The 12017-nt window shown below is 42.7% G+C and overlaps 1 protein-coding gene across 1 annotated transcript in view; it reads left to right on the top strand.

Annotated features, from left to right (window-relative positions):
- LOC126188450 (F-box/LRR-repeat protein 7-like) overlaps nt 1-12017 on the top strand; it is a gene marked incomplete at its 5' end in the record, with an annotated part of 260344 nt that overhangs the window by 195357 nt on the left and 52970 nt on the right. The window lies entirely within an intron of this gene.

The raw sequence follows: 12017 nt of genomic DNA, 5'->3' as shown, positions 1-12017 counted from the left end.
CACGCGTTCATATAACTAATCGCGTTGTTATACAGGGTCTGCGCCTCTCGAACTTGAATGGAAACCACTTCCTCATGTTCCATATTCTCCAGACTTAGCCCCTTCTGATTATCATCTTTTGCGGTCTCTCTGGTAGAAGCCGACTTTGGGAAAGATCAGTTTCGATTCCGGAGAGATGTAGAAAACCGCGAGGTAATACTAACCCAAAGAAAGCTTTTGACAGTGTTGATTGGAATACTATCATGAAAAATCTGAAGGTATCAGAGGTAAATTACAGGGAGTGAAAGATTATTTACAACTTGAACAGGAACTAGAGGCCAGTTATAAGAGTTGAAGGTCACGAAAGGGAAGCAGTATTTGAGAAGGAAGTGAGATAGAATTGTAATCTATACCCATGGTCTACATATGTATAATGAGCAAGAAGTAAAGGCAAACAAAGAGAAAAATTGGAGTAGGAATGAAAGTTCTGGCCCGCATCTCGTGGTCGTGCGGTAGCGTTCTCGCTTCCCACGCCCGGGTTCCCGGGTTCGATTCCCGGCGGGGTCAGGGATTTTCTCCGCCTCGTGATGGCTGGGTGTTGTGTGCTGTCCTTAGGTTAGTTAGGTTTAAGTAGTTCTAAGTTCTAGGGGACTGATGACCGTAGCAGTTAAGTCCCATAGTGCTCAGAGCCATTTGAACCATTTTTTTTTCAAAGTTCTGGGAGTAGAAATAAAAACTTGGAAGTTTGTCGATGACACTGCAACGCTGTCGGAGACAGCTACTAAACAGAATAGACAGCGTCTTGAAAGGAATATAAAACCTGAGCAACAACAAAAGCAAAATACGGGTAACTGAATGTAGCCGAATTAAATTAGGTGGTGATGAGGAAATTAGATTAGGAAGTGAGTTTTGATATTTGGGCAGAAAAATGACCGATGATGGTCGAAGTAGAGAGGCGAGAAAAGCGTTTCTGAACGAGAGACATTTCTTAATTGCTTTCAACATTTTGCGGCCCTGTCAGCAACTGTATGAATATTGATTTTAATTTTAAAAATCAACAATCTCAGTTGCACAGATTACCTAGATTTACCTAGGTTTCAGTCGGGATAACCAAACCTTCTTCAGAATAAAATTAACTACCGTTTGTCCACAATGGACATCGTCAAGCTAAAACTAAAAATCTATCAGTTATCGTCAGACTGTAAAAACTTATCTGAAACTGCCTCGTCCCCACTTCGCGACCGCGATGCGGCAGCCACGAGTGCTGTACTGGAACTGGAGTATGCACACATATTACCCGAACTCTTACGGGACTTGGTAAGAATGTCTTTCACGAGTAATGAGTGTGTTGGGTAGGGACACTATGAATGTAGTGTGTGGACATATAAGGCGATAATGTGGGTCTCACGGGAGGCGTGCAAGGGATAAGTCCCTGCAGTCGCACTATCCTCCGTGCCCTCGGTGGCTCAGATGGATAGAGCGCCTGCCATGTAAGCAGGAGATCCCGGGTTCGAGTCCCAGTCGCCGGCACGGTAGCTCAGCGTGTTCGGCCAGAGGGCTTAGCTACCCTCTGTAATAAAAAAACTGAGTAAACGGATCAACGAACAACCTGAATGAGTGTCATCGGACGTCCGCCACGAGCAGATTCAACGAACAATATAGAACGATGGATAGAGCGTTTGCCATGTAAGCAGGAGATTCCGGGTTCGAGTCCCGGTCAGGGCACACATTTTCACCTGTCCCCGTTGATATATATCAAAGCCCGTCAGCAGCTGAAGGTATTAATATATAATTTTAATTTCGCTCTAGACGGCTGTAGGTCATCAATGGTGTCCGTTCTTTCGGACATGTCCAAAAGAACAGACACCATATTTATATAAGTATTCCATTACTTTGTTTTTAATACCAGCGTAATTCATTTGGCGACTACGTTTACTTTCAGTAGGCTTAAAAGTGTGAAACCTTCCAAATTGCAATCGCTATAAATATTTGTTTCTTAACAGACATAAACGGAATGACAGCGTTCAATAGATATAAAATGCTTGGCTACTAATTTTAAATCAATAGCAACTGCAGTATCATAAGCTTAGCTAGCAGGATTCGTAGAGGAATTACGAAACAGCTTAAGAAGATCGTCACGTTTCATCAGTGTACGTTTAGTAAGCAAGGCAGCGCTACGGATTTGCTCATTAAACTCCATTGGTAGGTGTTACAAGCGAGACGGTGTGCACCACTGAGAGATATGCTGTTAAAATTTCGTGCGTTTTAAGAAGTGTCAGACAATATGAAATGTCCCAGACAGACTACACCTCGCGAAATTACCTTGAAAGGATAAATAGAGAAATTAGAAATTGTATGGCGACTTACTGCCAGATGCTTTTCCCACGGAAAAGGAGGGGGGTGGGGGGGGGGAGGGGCAGGGATAGGAAAGAGGGTACGGCAGTGACGGAAGTACACTTCGTCTCGCATATAGTAAGGTGTCTTGCGGAGAATAGATGTAAATGTAAATGAAGATTTGTGCTTATGTACGGTACACGAGTAACTGCATTGGTACCCGAATTTCGCACATTGCTGCAAGTTGTCTTCGGCTTCGTACGTGTCCTATTCGCGGCGGCATAAGTGACTAAGGGAAATGCTCCTTTTGGTGTGTTGTATCCGGTAGTCATTTGCTAAGAAACGGTGGTAAATTCAGAAGACAAAGAGAACAATAATTTGTTTCATAGTAACTTAAGAGAGAGAGAGAGAAATGTTGTGAGGGAAGCGATAATGCAGCTATACGTTTAGTTTCTCTTTTTGAGCAAACAATAAAAGAACCTGGACGGTCCGCTGCAGTATACGAAAAAGCTCTTTACGGTAAGCACCTTAGTGCGAACGATAGCACATACTGATATAAATAATTCCGCAGCGCCGATATCTCTTCGAGAGAACTAGAGCTTAAATCAGCTTAATTCTCCCGAGCACCATCGAATTCCTTGAGGATTGTAGGACCACGAGAGTGTAGAACTTGCGTGGCTTGTTTACAGTCACAGACGGCGCGCCTAACAAGTGTAATGCTTTGAGAACTTGTCCGGTCCACATGTTGACAACCTGTTACTCTCTAACGAACATGGCGTGGTAGTGTTTACGAGGCAGACAGGCGGAGCAAACAAGCACTAATTTGTTAAGAGCGTACACTGAGATATCCTTAGAACTGCTCGTCGTGACGTACAGTCGGTGGACTTCAGAGGGACTGACAGTCCGTAGTTTTGACGCTCACGAGGCGGCATTCACCTCGGACATGACCGCTTACGCTCTAGACAGGGATAGGAACTCTCATTACTCTTGCTCAGCTGCGTGTTGGGCAAAATATGGTGCAAGGATATAAAACTTCGAGACCTGTTTGAACTTGTAAGGACTGGTCTAAGGAGAATGGTGTGGAAATAGACTGTTTAGATTTTCCATATGACATAACCACAATGAAGGAACATTTTGAAATAGCAACAGATCAGGTTACTTATAAATTTTAATGGACTTCATTGCAATATCTTGTAATAACAACTAGACGATAACCGATTTCGCCACTGTGGCCGAGCGCTTCTAGGCACTTCAGTCCGGGACATCGCTGCTGCTACGGTCGCAGGTTCGAATCCTGCCTCGGGCATGGATGTGTGTGATGTCCTTAGGTTAGTTAGGTTTAAGTAGTTCTAAGTTCTAGGGGACTGATGACCTCAGAAGTTAAGTCCCATAGTGCTCAGAGCCATTTGAACCATTTTCAATGTACAAAGGCTTGTCAAAGAACGACTGTTAGTGTGACTAACTGGCGCGCGTGCTTGATCGCGACCACCGTGGCTTGCCTGTTGTAACTGACAGTTGCTACACGAGGACACACACCTACAATTTTGAGAAACAAACGGAAAAAGAAATATTGTTATCATGATACTTATAAAACAATGGAGACAAGCAGAAAAACGTACATGTAACTTACGACTTAGTTAGGTATAAAAAATCACTGGTTAAAATGTTTTTTACGAACGATGTATTCCAAGTAAAGATGGAAACTTATTCAATGCAAGTCTTAACCGGCGTTATAGCGCTAAGATCAATCAATAAACTGAGCTTCCAACAAGTTTTTGACGCTACGGCGGTCGCTTCAAAAGATGGTGACAGTCCATTCCTTTAAGTGACTATCTGATGCGGTAGTGACAGCCGTACTTACTTAGAAGACTTGTACCCGTGTAATCCATGCAGGCTCAAATAGAGCCTGATGCCGCGCCCTACACCGGACCGCAACGAGCATCTGCTGTCCGCTACTGCCCCCTCCGTGCCTCACCCACGCAGTGCTGAGCCTCCGCGCCTGGCAACCCTCAGCCTGCTTCTGACTGACAAAGGATCCTCCTCTCTCGCGTTTCTTTCGACACTCGCTGTCCCCACCAAGAAACGCTTTCACTGGTCAGCCCTCTTTCACCCTCCTTATTTGCGTTATTACCTCAGATCCTCGCGTGGTTCAAATTCGTACAAAAACTGTTTAGCCAAACTAAAAATTAAAATTTTCTAGGGAGCACATTGTGCACATGTGGGAGCGATCTAGATGCTTGTTAAACAATAAACTGGTAGACAAGATAGCAGGAATTCTTTTTATGCCATGATTACCGGTTTCGGCGAACTTAAAGCCGCCATCATCGGATCTAGGGGCCGCGGGACTGTTACGGTCGCAGGTTCGAATCCTGCCTCGGGCATGGGTGTGTGTGATGTCCTTAGGTTAGTTAGGTTTAAGTAGTTCTAAGTTCTAGGGGACTTATGACCTAAGATGTTGAGTCCCATAGTGCTCAGAGCCATTTTTTTGGATCTAGGGAGGACTGAAAACACTTGGATTCCACTTATATAACATGTATACATATAAATTTAATTACATGCCTTAGGACACATACAGGTTACAACATCAAGGCACACAATGGTGATATTAATGTTGCCTATAAGACGCAGGCCTTACAAATGTGTAACCCTGTAATGTTCTTAAAATTTGTGTATACTCTCGATAGATTTTATATATCACCAGACTGACGTGCTGTGTATAACCCTGCAGATCGCAAAAGATCTATGTATGATCGTATCTTATTACGTATAGGACCAGACAGATGTAGAGTTTTGTAATTCCGCAGTTCTCATGAAATTTGCATTTGCTTTTCGATATTTCGTATATGTGACCAGGCAGATGTGCAATTGTCTGCAGCTTTCATAAGTTTTGTATATGTTTACGTGATACAGTTATCTCTAGAATTATGTACAAGCCCAAATGACGTAGTATTACCCCACACTCAGAGCCTGTTATGACGCGAGCTGTGACATTCATTGACGTCTCTTCTGCTAGCTCTACCTCGCGACTCGGCCTATAGTGTAAGAACAGAGCCGGTGTTGCGGTAGTACGTAGCTCGCACTTGTATGTGATGGACACACTCAACATTTATAGTGTCATCTCTCTTGGACGCCTGTGTGCTACTTACAACAATTTTGTAAGGCCTGCGTGTTATAGGCAACTATTAATATCACCATTTTTGCCTTGATGTTGTAACCCTTATGTGTCCTAAGGCATGTAACTAAATTTATATGTGTACATGTTATAATAATGGAATCTAAGCCCACTTTTATAGTGTTTTCTGTCCTCCCTAGATCCGATGATGGCGGCTTTAGTTTCGCCGAAACCGGTAACCATGGAATAAAAAGAATTCCTGTGATCTTGGCTACCAGTTTATTTTTTTATAAAAATTAAAAATCTTATTTAGTAAACAATATGCCAGTATAAGAGTTTATATAATAAAAGAACATTTTCTGTTTGAATTTTCCTCTCAGTTTTTTCGGCAATATTAAGCATCTTGTCTGACATTAGTGAAGCTCGACCCTCGGTGTTTTGCTCGTTGTGTAAAAGACTTGAAGGTTTTCATCTCGGTAGCCTTCAACAGTACTGCACCGTATTTGAAAACTTTGAGGAAAAAATATTATTTGAAAAATAGCAGAACCTTTGCAGCAGTTTTTGTCGAACGTTGTGCGTCTGGTGCACCTGATCTAGTCTTTTATTCCTGCAAAAAAAGAAATTTCTTTCCCATCTCGCACAAATGCATAATTTTTTAGTTAAAACGAAATATTCTTTCCTGTAGATCGTGTTTGTGGTCATAAAGCGTACAACAGTCACAGACAGCCACGTTTGGTGAAAAGAGTGTGTAAGGATTTCAAAATCCAGTTCACGGAATTTGACAATCATAAGTACTAATGCGTCGACATGTGAATTGTCGTATTGAAAGAACTGTTTGGTCTTTAACGGTATTCGCTTCTCCGCCAACTGACTTAGCAAACGATCAGATAACGTTGCGCACAAAAACCAGTCACCATTTCGCCCTATTGAAAGTGATCAGCCATGATGATATCCGGTGAGCCCCAAAAGGTGATCACCTTTTTACCGGAAGCAAAAATAGTTTCCACCTTATGCAAGTGAATGGTTGGCTGCAACATTTTTTCTGGACTCATGGAAAGGTAATGGGGATTAAAGTATCCTCTCTAGGTTTCTGTTCCAGTTTGTTTCTTGACTGGCTTCATGTGGTCCATCACCATTTCCTTTCCTCATACAGGATCATTTTCATGTTGCACACCACTAGAAGTTGTAGAGGGTATTTTGGAGATCAAGTTTTACGTTTGAACCCACGTCCGGCAACGGTTCGTTTCCATGTCACAAAGAAAACAAGACGTACAGATTTCACTCCTGTTTACTGTGATATTACAACAGCTGTTCCACAGGGCGACCATCAAGTTCAGTTCACGCAGTATATCTGCGTAGTAACTTCGCATAAGCTATGTCCAACATGCATTATGTGTGGTTAATCACTTTTGGCGCACTCATGATCTTTGCTGCCAGATCTTCCTCCAACTGGACAGAGGTGTCGCAAACAAGACTTTTCATGTGGCCCTACAAGAAAAATTTCAAAGGTGTTAAATCTAGGGATTTTAGTGGCCAAGTATATAGTCCACATCAACCGATACACCGGGGTCCCCATAGACCACGTTCAGATGGTTTCAGACCGAAATGCAAAGTGCACTACCTCGTTATCATGCTGGAATCTCAAATCGCGCTGCATGCCCCGTAGCACTCCTTCCAAAACCTCTGCCAGCACTTTTTGCAGGAATATCAGTACCTGGCACCCGTTAGGTGGGAAGGAACGATGTCCGGTCCAACCACGAGACCAGTGCAGATTCCTGCCCAGACTCTCATGCCGAAGGTATGCTGAAATCTTCTTGATGCCAAATGTGGCTATTTCAAGGTTCAAAACATCTTACCTGTTCAAATGCACTTTGTCGGTGAAATCCGCCGGGGAACATGACATGTACGTTCTGAGGGTGATACGGCTGCAGTTTCTGTTTATGCAGAACACGCTAGACCGACGACTTAGACACGTGTAAGTCACGTGCAGTTGCTCGAGTAATCGTCGATCGGTTTTGTTCAACTTGATGAAGCACTTCCACTTCGAAAATGACAATGGTTCAAATGGCTCTGAGCACAATGGTACTTAACATCTCAGGTCATCAGCCCCCTAGACTTAGAACTACTGAAACCTGACTAACCTAAGGACATCACATACATCCAGGCCCGAGGCAGGATTCGAATCTGCGACCCCAGCGGTCACGCGGTTCCAGACTGAAGCGTCTAGAGCCGCTCGGCAACTCCGGCCGGTGAAACTGACAATGCGCCTCCTTCTTGGAACACCACAGTTTGCTCTGTCGCTTATAATGTCTCACTTTCCCGCAACCATTGTTCCACTGTGGCAAGCATGGTGTGAGATGGAGTCACACGATTTGGAAAGTACTCGTAGTACAGACGCTGAGCTTCTCTTCAATTACGGCGAGCTTCACCGTAAATTAACAACATATTGGTGTATTCCGCGAACTGGTACTCAGGCATCCTTTTACTGCAGAGCCGGCCGGGGTGGCCGAGCGGTTCAAGGCGCTACAGTCTGGAACCGCGCGACCGGTACGGTCGCAGGTTCGAATCCTGCCTCGGGCATGGATGTGTGTGATGTTCTTAGGTTTGTTAGGTTTAAGTAGTTCTAAGTTCTAGGGGACTGATGACCTCAGAAGATAAGTCAGATAGTGCTCAGAGCCATCTGAACCATTTTTTACTGCAGTGCTAGTCACCGCAATGTCAGCTGACGCATCACCAAGAAGCATGAAAACGAGGCAGATGGAAACGGAGGATATCACGTGACATCGTGTCATCGTATCATTCATGAATATGGGTAGCCTGCCATAACAGGAGAACTGCGTAAGGAACACATAGCGTGCCATTGATAGCTCTTGTTTTCCTTGTAACGTAGGAACGAACCGTTTGTGGACATGGGTTCTATGTAAAACTTGATTTACTAAGTCCCCTCTACAACCTCTGGAAGTTTGTAACATGAATTGTGAAACACCGTGTATATTTTCTGTAGCTATATAATCCAGTCTGTGCTTCCCATACAATTTTTGCCCTTTTTTGTATATATACATTATGCCCTTTTCAATCAGAGCACTTCTCTTGTGCCCTTCCATTGTTATTGCTTCTTGATGTCATGCATATCTTATGTTACCCACTTTTCGTTTTAGCTTATACATGCTTTTCTGATAGTTTCAAACTTCCTGCAACAGTTTATATCATGGGACGCCTTTCATACGCTGACAAATCCCATGAAAGTACAGAAAATCTTGATCAAAGTGGAAGTCGTATAATTCGGAAATATGACCAAACCGTCTGTCCGGAAGCATTCAATACACTTTCATATGCTAATTTTGCGTGTAAAGTGAAACGTGCCTAAAACTGAAACGGAATGCAAATTTTAAGACTTAACCCTAGGACGCCCAAGCCTTTTTTTCTAACTTGGATGCCCAAGGGGAGGGTTCGGCGAGCCCACGGGTATTAAATAAGTTTACTGACGAAAAATTACAACTTTCAAAATTGTTTATGTATTTTAACTAAGGCATCGGTTTATAAATGTTGTTAATTGTTATAAATATTGGATTGAGTGAATAAAAAATTGATATATTACAATACAAAATACAGATGTGTGCATATACAATAGACTACTCTCGAGTCCTCAACTTCAAGGCAAGAGACACACTCCACAATTTTTTCTGAATGTGTGTTACACACGTGTTTATGACATTGTCCACAATACTGTTTTGGTTTACTTAGATTGTTGTACTTCTGCTTCTTTGTTTTAGCTTTTCTTACACAAACTTGGCACCGACCTTTCCCTGCAGGAGGCTGACATGCTTCTGTTGTCACTTCTTTGATTTTCTTTTGTAGAATAGTCTCCATTGATTGAACAATTTGGTTAGATAACCCTCTTGCATTGGCACTTCTTTCTTCTACCTGCAATTTCACTAGTTCCGTCCCAGCTTGCAGAAGATAAAGTTTCCGTTTGTTGTGTTTCTTTTCATTCCATCTTGGATGTTGCTGGATGTATATGGTGGTTGCATTGATGGCACAAATGTCGATGAGAGAGTAAAATACAGATAGAGGCCATCTCTTTGTTCCCCACTTGCAGGTGTACATACGCGCCATTTGATCAATGGTATCAATTCCACCTTTAGTGGAATTATAATATGCATTTATCTCGGTTTTATTCTTCTCTCCTCCAACAGTGCCTTTATCTTGGTGCTTTGTTGACAACACCAGTAAGTTTTTACTTGGTTTCGTTTTTGCTGTTTAGGACACCAAAGTTACTGGAGGCCTACCTGTTGGGAACTGCACTAATTCACTGCAAGTTTACAAGATAAATAACAGCTGACTGACATCAACAATCACTTCCTCTGTAAGTAAACCGATTGTTGCGAATATCAAGAATACCAACCAACAAGGAACAAACTTGCATTGTTGTAGAGATGAGAAATACGAAATCCTACTAGGGAAATTTTCTATAGCATGGAAGCCTAAGTGGGGGGGGGGGGGGGGGGTTGTTGGACCCATAATAAGTTTATTTATTTTTTCTTTCGAAGCAGGAATTTTCTATAAAATATATTGACACTAACGTTTCATAAAGTAGCCAACAAACAATAACTCAAAGGGAATATGTAGTATGAAAGTTACTTGGGCAAAAGCAGGGGACATAAAAAAATTGTGGGTTCAACGAAACCCCCCCCCCCCCCTCCTTAGGCGTCCTAGGATTAATTAATAATTCATTGTACATTGCGGAGCTTGTAGAGTACTCCTGCAGTACGGTCTACATTAGTTGTTCTAGGTCGCTATTTTACACGAAGACTGTACGGTGCTGACAATGCTGTTACGCGGCGCTGCGGGAAAGGACATTAAACCGCCCCGCTCTGTGCAACAACGAACAAGCTTCGTACAGTGTCGGTACATCAAAGGAAATGACTCGTTCATGAACGCTTTGTTTGTTGGCGTTTCTCGTTTCCTATTATTATTGAGATGCGCGGGCGCACACTGGAACATTGTTGTGCATCTACGAACACTCTGCTGCAATCTGTGCAATGAAAGAGGTGGGTGTTGTTCCGTAAAACAATAGTTTTACCCTGAAAGGCCAAGCGTTCCAAAGAAATGCATTAGCGTTATTTTCTGCCAGTTTCAGTTGACCAGTAGCATTTTAAATGATAGCAAAAAGTATGTGTCGCTAACATTTAACGGAATGGTTAAGGTAATCGAGGCGAGTGAGAAAGACGCGAAATAATGTTCCGTTTGAAATGTGGTAAAACACAAATTCATGATACCTTAAGAAACAAGTGTAAGATAAGGATTAGTGGATGAAAGGCAACGGGCAAATGAAAAGAAAGGCAAAGAAGACTGGAAATGAACAAATTAAAACAAGACTGTGGGAATGGTTCGTAAGTGCGCTGGGAAAAAACTTACCTTTTGTCTGGACGCATGTGGCAGACTGAGGCTCTGTAAGTCGTTAAATAGCGTAGAAATACGGAGTTTAAGGCATTCAGAGAAGGGCTGAACAGCTTCAAAGCTGGGCACAACATCGTGTGGAATGAAGCTTTTGAGGAACTTAATGATGTTTGAGAAAGTGTAGTAACAGCATGAAATACAATACCGTACAACGTAACTGAGAATTATTAACGGAAAGACGTAATCAGTGCGGATGAAATGCGAGTGTTTTATCGTGCACTGTCTTCGAAGTAGAAAGTGCTCCGACGGTAAAATGTCCAAGAAGAGACTCATTGTACCGCTGTGTGGAAACATGTCAGGTGAAATGGAAAAGCCATAGAAAGTGCTCCGACGGTAAAATGTCCAAGAAGAGACTCATTGTACCGCTGTGTGGAAACATGTCAGGTGAAATGGAAAAGCCACTGGTGATTGGAAAGACGGCAAAACCGCGTTGTTTCAAAAAATTAGGCGTCAGTAAGCCTCCAGTCACATGTCGAAGCGATAAAATGATGTGGATGGTGAGTGGTTCTATGGAAGAAGTACTGGGATATTTCAATGCCAGAATGGAAAGAACAAATCGCCGAGTTCTGCTTTTCTCAGACAGTGCAACCTGCCACCCGAAAGTCAAGTTATCAAACGTGAAGTAGTCTTTGTTCCCGCCAGCTTCAACCAGCCTCACACAACCCATGGACCAGGGGGTTATTTACACATTCAAGTCCCAACATAAGCGGTTACTGACGCAGTCTCTTATTGTTACTGTAGAAGAAACCGAAAGTTCATTTGCTCTTGCACGATCAGTTTCTGGACGCAGTAAGTTGGATTGGGTTGGTACTAAGGGAAATAAAGCCAGAAACTATTACTATTAGCTTCAACAAAGCAGGATTTGGAGGTGAAGGACAAAACGTTTCCGTGGCCATCAAAGCTTAAGAAAATGCAGCAGCAATTGCTGTATTAATTAAAATGCGAAACATTTCATGTAGTGCAGATGACTACAATCGAAATGGCGACTTTCGTCAACTCAGTACACTTATACTGCAGCAACAGATTTAAAAGAAATCCGGAACACATAAGATGATCAGGAAGAAAGAAAGGGAGAAGAAGAGGAGAAAAATGATGTCCTTAGAAAAATTAATACGCCTGAAGAAGCTACTGC

Source organism: Schistocerca cancellata, chromosome 5 (genome assembly GCF_023864275.1).
Source record: "Schistocerca cancellata isolate TAMUIC-IGC-003103 chromosome 5, iqSchCanc2.1, whole genome shotgun sequence".
In the NCBI taxonomy this organism is placed as follows: Eukaryota; Metazoa; Arthropoda; class Insecta; order Orthoptera; family Acrididae; genus Schistocerca; species Schistocerca cancellata.
This window is presented reverse-complemented; position numbering and strand designations above follow the sequence as displayed.